Below are 8684 nucleotides of genomic sequence, written 5' to 3' on the forward strand. Positions count from 1 at the left end.
GACGCGCTGCTTCCTGGACTCGGGTAGGAGCGCAGGCCCCAGATCGAATTCCGCCCGGCGGATTAACAACGACGGCCGGTGTGCCGACCAGCCTGGATGTGGTTTTTAGGCGGTTTTCCACATCCTACTAGATGAATACCGGGCTGGTCCCCATTTCCCACCTCAGTTACACAACTCACAGACATTTGCAACACATTCACACTATTACACGATTTACACTCGATGCAGACAGCTGGGGTACACTAATTCCTTCCCGGGGGGTATGGGGTGGCGGCAGGAAGCGCATCCGGCCACCCCATACAATTAACCATGCCAAATCCGTACTTAACCCTGCCGACCCTGCGAACAATGTGGGATAACGGCGGCAGCAAAAGAAAAGAAAAAGAAAGAATTCGCAGAGTATTAGCATGGCCTAGCAGAGAGTGTTACGAGAGCAGTTATTACTGATCCATATCCGTTTCTTGTTTGGACATTGTCTATAGCGAATAACATTATTGTTTGCAGGTCGTCCATCGCTTGTGACACTTGTTGAACATTCAAGTTAAGTATTGTCAGATCTGCTTTATTGAAATAAAACTGTTGATGTTATTTGCTTGAATTGTTGCATAGCACTGGGAGAACGAAGCATCCTTTAGGCACACTATATAAGTCTAGTGGACAAGACCCTACAGAAAGATGCTGGACATGGCAGATCTGATGTTTTTGCTGAGAAAGAAATATCAGCCGGCCTGAAGGCTCCGAATTGAAGCGTGTAACATGGTGCTGCATAATGCAACTACGTCGGCAAGTGAGGAGCAGCGCGCTGTAATCAAACTTCGAATCTGAAGATTTGTTCTACACAGTGAGCCCCTCGCCTTCATCATAACAATGCCAGGCCAGCCACAGTCGCTGCGACATCTGTAACATTCAGACGTCTTGGTTTCATGGTCTTCGATCATACTCTATACAGCCCTGACTTGGCCGATTTTCATGTTTCCAAAACTTGAAGAGCATCTTCTAGTACTTATCTTTAATAGTGATGAAGTGGTGAAATCAGAGGTGAGATTGTGTCTCCGCCAATAAAGAAAACCATACAGTTACGGTATCAAGAGACTGGTCTGCTGTTTGGAGAAATGTGTTCCTCACCACGGTAACTGTATATGAAGAATAAAGATGAACAGTGTCCATAAAGTTTGTTTTATTTAGAAAGCTGTAAGTGTTTTCACATAAAAAATTCGGTGACACTACTTTTCAGAAAGACTCGTTTGAAAGAAACTTTCAGCAATGTTGACTAGCAGCTTGATGCAAGAAAGATTAAATTGCCGGAGACTTAATTCCAGGTTCGATTTATGTGGAACAGATCGATTGATAACACCACCATTCAGGCTTTCCAGTTTCTAGATAAGGTTAATAACTAATATTGAACAGGAATAACGTACAACCTAGGTAATCTATGGAAGGGTAATCTGTATGGATCAGTACTCTCGGATAGCTGATGATGTTGATGGAATCGTGGTGTATGCCGACGAGATCTCTTGTAAGGCGAACTCCAAGTAAATTCAAAATGTATTCCCAAATAAACGCAGCAATTGTTAGCCGCAATAAAGTGACGAAGTGAAACAAAACTACATCATGCGACTTAAGGAGAAGCTCTTTCCGAATTAGTACCCTACTGTGCTGGATAGCTGCATAATTACTGGCAAAATTTAATGCACATAACGACAGTATTCCTTAAGTAACGAGCGAGGTGGCGGTGTGGCTAGCACACTGGACTGATATTCGGGAAGACAACGGTTAAGATCAGTTTCCTACCACCGAGATAAAAATTTTCCGTTATTTCCCTAAATCGCTACAAGCAAATGGCGGGATGGTTCCTTTGAAAGGGCATGCCCGATTTCCTTCACCTCTCAAATGGTTCCAAGCTTGTGCTGTGTCTCTAAAGACGTCGATGTCGAAGGGACGTTAAACACTAATCTTCATTTCTTCCGTATTGTATATCGCATCCAAAATCATTTACAATACTGCCGCCGTCTGAACTACTACGACAAAAGGACGTAGTGATAGCAAATAAAAACAAGAAATTGACATTAATAAATCTATTATCAAATAACTATACTATGACTCAGCCGAAGAAATCTAAACATTAACGAAAACTTAGGACTAAATTAAGGTTGCTAATGTCTGCAAAGAAACAATTAGACAGTGAACGAGTGCAGTAATAATGTTATGTGCTTAATCAAATAACAGTGATGAGTGCAGTAATAATGTTAAGTGCTTAATCAAATAATACTTGTTTACTGTCCTGAAAATCTTTTCATGGCCCACAATGCAACCTCAGTGTGAATATTACTTTCAGTTACAGGACGAATTAGCAGCTGCTCGTAAGCATATGGAAATCGCTCTTACTGCTGTCAAGGATTTGAGGTAACCAAAAATGGGTGCTTATTGCGAACTACAGAGAATCTTATACCTGAGATGCCAAGGTAATGTCACGTAGATCCTCCCACAAAGATACTGTCTCCTCTTTAGAAAGTATAGGACCTTGCCAACTTCACTGTGAATGGCATGTCAGTGATAGTGATAGTCTACCGGTCTTACGGGGGGAAGGCAGGGGGGGGGGGGGGGGGAGTACCGGAAAGTGTTCAGAGTACTGATTGCTCACTTTTACGTGGCGTATGAGCAGAACATGCTAGAAGAGGAAGTTTGCCATCGGCTCATGGCACATTGGCTGCTGCAACAAGCCACCCTCTAGCATATAAAAGAAACGACTGTGTTATGGATTAATGTGTCGCAGAAGTAACATGAAACCTTATCGCGAGTCACTAGAAGGACTAGGCATCGCATCTTCGCTCACTTTCGTAAATAATATTAACAATTACTACGTAGAACAAAGCACATAGATCAACACTATACCTACAACAGTCACTTATTGCTTCGGTGCACAACAACACTGTTACATGCCTAGGTAGGCAACGCGCGTAAATATTCCGGAGCGGCACGAAGTCAGCCGACTTTCTCTGACCACCTGACCACAGAGGGACCAAGCTATTTTGTGCAAGCAGTACTACATTCGTTTCTCAACCAAAAAATCCTGACAGTATCGTAAATCTATCTGGGTCCTTCGCATGGCACCCATCTACATTGCCCACTCAGCTACAGAGATGGACTGCCAAAAAGCAGACCGTTAATTGCCGGTAGTCACACGAATGGCGATAATTGCATCCCCTATCGAAAAAGCAACGAAGGACAAGAAATTTCAATTTGTGCACTCAATGTGTATTTCTTGAAACATCATTCAACATCTTGAAGAAGCTATTCTTACGTTAGCTGTGGGGAAGTCAAGACTTTTCACAATACTGTGTGAAGATATGGGAAGCCTTCATCTTTCCCTGCTTCTCCACACAGAAGTGAGGTGGCTCTCACGTGGGAATGCACTCTCTCGGCTGTACGAATTAAGATTGGAAGTCTTAGCTTTCCTTTTGCATCATAACACCAAATTAGCAGACCTTACTAATGACGAAAATTGCCGGTGTATACTTGCCTGTTTGTCTGATATTTTCTCCAAAATGAACGAAATGAATATTTCACTCCAAGGGAAAAGTGAAACAAAGGTCACTGCTATCGACAAAATTCGAGCATTCAAGAGATAAATCAGTTTTTGGGCATAGAGTGTCAAGGAGGGGGAGGTCGAGTGTTTTCTTCTTTTCAAAGAGACTTTGAAAAACAAAACATTGGCGCTTGGGAAGAATTTGTTACATCAAATCCTGGAACATCTTCGAAGCCTGATGTCATTGTTGGAGCATTATTTCCCAACACCAGAAAATGAGAAGCTGCAGAAATACGAATGGGTGGTCAACCCATTCACTGTATCCAAAAAGCCGAACAAAAAAAAAAAGTTCAAATGTATGTGAAATCTTATGGAACTTAACTGCTGAGGCCATCAGTCCCTAAGCTTACACACTACTTAACCTAAATTATCCTAAGGCAATCACACACACCCATACCCGAGGGAGGACTTGAACCTCCGCCGGAACCTGCCGCACAGACCATGACTGCAGCGCCTTGGACCGCTCGGCTAATCCCGCGCGGCAATGCCGAACATTCTATCATCAAATGTATATGAGTTGTTGATATAAATTGCCACAGATCCTACCTTGAAATCAAGTTTTCACATTGACGGTTATTCACACTTTTGGATCCGTTTGGATAACAAAAAAAACTACCCCCTTGTAGAAAAGGCAAAACGTGTACTTCTTCCGTTTGCCACAACATACATGTTTGAATCTGGATTCTCGATCTATGCTGCCCAAAAAACTAAGTACCGAAGCTTTCTAGATGCGGAACCAGACATCCGTCTCTAGTTATCAAGAACTGAACCCCACTTTTCAAAATTGTGTCAGCAGAGGCACCCTCAACCATCACATTAGGATTCCATGATTACTCCTACAGACTCATCTATAGTAAAGAAGAAAGCATTTTTCTTCGTAGATGCTCAGTGATCATACCTGAACTATAGCTCTGTAGGAATTTTGTTCCTGTCTTCTATCATTTACAACATAATTATTAATTGAATCCTGTTGGCATTGATATTTTTGTTACTAAAATTCAAATGGTCTCTGAAGCTAATTTATTTTCTTAGTAATATATTCCGACCTCTCAGTTAAAAATGTGGCCTGCCAGCTCTTCAATTACAGTTACTTGCTGCTGCCTACGAGAGTAAACAAATGAGGACTTTTCACGTGCCACCTTGTAAAAGGTAAACCTCCTCTGCCAGAATTGTTTCCTTTGAGAAAAAAAGTCTTACGATCTGTGAAATGCTTTGTCTTCTTATATAGAAACAAGAGAGTCTGTTTGTTTATCTAATTTGTATACAGTCGAGGCTGACTGCCACGATATAGTGTCCAAGTACTAGTTGAAGTTGTCAGCTGTGGCTAAACTGTTGCCACGCCACCTGCCAGTTGCCAGCTACCAACTGACAGTACACTGTTGCAACGCCTCCTGCTAGCTGCCGGCTATGGACTGACAGCTACCGTTCAGTAGATACGCAAAGACGTAAACGTAACTAGACATTCCGAGCTGTTTACATGGGCGCGAAAATCGATTTAAGAAATGGAAAACGGCTTTATGAAAGCAGATCTCCAAAATCGATTTTGAAGTGTTTACCTGACGAACCAAAAGCAGAACTGGGAGATCGACTTACGAAATCCGGTTTTGGGAACGCATGTAAAGTGGGTGAATGTATTCCCACACATTGCACAACAGATGTCACAATAGTCCTTTAAATGAATTCCTTGGCCTCTTTCCTTTCGTGATGTGTTTGTATCCCGAATCATATGCCTGCCTCTTTTCTTCAAAGCCGCGCGGAATGGCCGCGCAGACTAAAGCGCCATGTCGTCGTGGATTGCGCGGTCGCTCCCGATGGAGGTTCCTCCCTCGGGCATGTGTGTGTGTGTGTGTGTGTGTGTGTGTGTGTGTGCGTGCGTGCGTTATCCTTAGCGGAAAGTAAACTTAGGTTAATAGTTGATAGGGACTAATGACCTCAGCAGTTAAGTCCCATAGGCTTTATATACATTTGAACATTTCTCTTCGGATTTCACGAAAAACCACACACACACACACGCACACACACACACACACGACTCTTACGAAATGTGCATGCTCCTTACACAACAGTAGCCAAATAGTGGAAGTTAACAAACCACAAGCGGCAGCTTCTCAACAGCGAACAGTTTCGACGTGACGTTGTTTGCTCTTGGAAGAAGGCATCTCCAACGTGTGAAATGTCAATTAGCAGGTAATTTTAATCAGGCTATAGCGTGTTGAGCAAAGGGAGTAAATCCAATAGTAAGTATCTGGACACAGTGGAAATTCAAATTGGATCGTTTAGTTTCAAATTGTTTTCATTCATTTCTAAACCAAAGACTAATGATACTTCGTGGGGGAAGGGGGTCATCGGGAACATGGCACTTGTATTAAGAAGCTTTCAGTTCCCATGGGTTTCGCTCTGAAACTTAAAGCTACTCTGCTCTGAGACTGACTAGGGGTCCACCACGGATTTTCGAGTGAAGAAGGGATCTGCCAGCTGAAAAGGTTGGGAAGCCCTAATGTAGTGGATTGTACCACAGTATCACACCGAGCGAGGTGGCGGAGTGGTTAGCACAGTGAACTCTTATTCGGGAGGACGACGATTAACAGCCGTGTCCGGCCACCCTGATTTAGGTGTTCAGTGATTTCCAGAAATCGCTTCAGGCAAATGTCAGGATGGTTACCTTGAAGGGGCACAGCCGACTTCCTCCCCCCTCCTTCCCCAATGCGACGGTACTGATGACCTCACTGTTCGGTTGCCTTCCCTCATATCAACCAGCTACAGTATCACGGTGGTCTGCTCGAGTTTCCGCGAAGGTCTGATAAGCACTGACGATAACCGAATAAGTAGAAGGCAACCAACTGCAAGAGACTACTCCTCTCATTTCGAGAGAAGTTTCATGAAAAACTTGTGGGGTAATTGCATATGTGGCCGGTATATGTGTCACATCAGTTTACAAAATCATAACTGAAACGTTAAAGATGATACATGTGATGCCAGATCCGTTCTGCATTATCTGAGTAAAGAGCAGAAAGCAAGTCGCAAAAGAATGCCAGAATAATTGATTCAGCGCTGTCGAACAGAGGGGGAACAGTTTCTGAAAATAACTGTTGCACCTGAAACTTGGATGAGAGATTTTGAGCTAGAACTGAAACCTCAATCGTCAGAATGGAAAAGTTTTGGTACGGATGACAAAACTTCGTGTGAGGCGAGCGTAGTAGTCAGTCAGCTCAACATTGAAAATACCCTATCCGGAATACGGAAGTTGCCAAAACATTGGGATGGTGTCATAAGCAAGAGTGGAGATTATACTGAAGGGCTGTAAACGTATTTTACAAAATAAATTATTTGCTTCATTTCTATCTTACAGTGCGCAGAACTTTTGAAATGAACCTCGTAGAACAAACCTTTAGAGAGCTTTGATCACGATGCAGGTACGAAATATTGTAAATTCGCTGTCGAGCTGGCAACAAATATTGTAAAGGTTGCGGAAGGCAAAGCGCTTGATGTTACGGAGTGCATCAAAGTGGAAAACAGCATAAGTGCCGAAGAGAACAGAAATAGATAAAAAGCTATTGTCAAAACAATTCTTCGTTGCGAAAGACAGGTAATTGCCCTAAGTAGATGTCATAATTCTGGAAAAGTTGGAATAAACGAACCCGCACATAATGATGGTATATTCTGAGCACTAATTAGTTTTCGTGCACGAGCCGGGGGTGAACCACTTAAGAATACCTCTTACACTGAAAATATCGTCGGTAGAGCTACGTATACTTCAGGAATACAGAATGAAATTATTGAACTCTGTGGTAATGCTACTCACACACAAGTACTTAGAAAGGTCAGAAAGGAGGTGTTTTCTCTGGCTGCCTTACGAAGCACAAGACATAACTGGCGACACGTAGACTGCTTATTTAGAAAATCGAGTGGCAGGGAGGACTTCCTTTTTTTAGTTTATTTACTTAGAAGATGTTTCGGTTGAAGCGCTGGCAACAGTGAATATAGCGCTTCTCTTATTTTATAATTAAGGTATGTATAAAATGATTGCGCAAGGCTTTGACGGCGCAGCAGTGATGGGTGGCCGGTTACCAGGCGAGAGAACAATAACTACAGACCAACAGACGAATACCCCATATCGCAGTTCGTACTCTGTCTGGCGTTCTTAATTTAGTACTTGCCCATTCATGCGTGATACGTATGATGTGAATCTGTATCGGAACTACCGGCCGGTGTGGCCCAGCGGTTCTAGGCGCGTCGGTCTGGAACAGCGCGACCGCTAGTGTCGCAGGTTCGAATCCTGCCTAGGGCATGGATGTGTTTGATGTCTTGGGGTTAGTTAGGTTTAAGTAGTTCCAAGTTCTAGGGGACTGATGACCATTTTAGAACCAATTAGCGTCTTGAATCTGCAATGAATCCTGCATATTTTTTTGTATCGGAACTACAAAAAGTAAACTTTTTTTGATAATCTCCATTGCGAGACAAATTAACTCATCTCATCAACACTATCTCGCAATTTGAGACACGTTGGACTGAAAAACACGTGCCTGTCAAAAGATATGCAGAATTTTTTTCTGCATATCACGCCACTAAAACATGCCAACTGCATGCCATAGAAGATAGCCATTTTATTGTGTCACTAGCTATACTAAAATAAGATTATTTCTTGTGTAGCGATCCTAAACAAAGAAATTAAGATCAGCGTAGACTGGACAAACATTTGCTTTTACGTGAAAACAAAAAAATCACGAAATATCAGCAATGAAATTCAGTTCTCGATGCTCTTCGAGCAGACAAAACAGACGGGTCCAAGCGACGTATTCGTTCCCACAAGGACTGGAAGGCAAACCCAGCACTGCAATACTCTAAGGGAAACTGCCGAAATATTTTGCCGTGGAAACGTATTTATCCATTTTATTGAACGGATGCTCGTTTTAAACCATGTGAAGGGGATCAGACGCTTCTGTCTGAAAAAATCGGTAATGAAACAAAGTCTTAGATAGATAGCACAAATACTTATAAGCGAAAATGTAAATTAACTATTTCTGAGAGAATGTGAGATATGACTCAGTCACTGGAAATATGTAGCGCAAAAACAGGTCACAGCAATAGAAGCTACTGA

The sequence above is a fragment of the Schistocerca serialis genome, chromosome 4 (genome assembly GCF_023864345.2).
Source record: "Schistocerca serialis cubense isolate TAMUIC-IGC-003099 chromosome 4, iqSchSeri2.2, whole genome shotgun sequence".
In the NCBI taxonomy this organism is placed as follows: Eukaryota; Metazoa; Arthropoda; class Insecta; order Orthoptera; family Acrididae; genus Schistocerca; species Schistocerca serialis.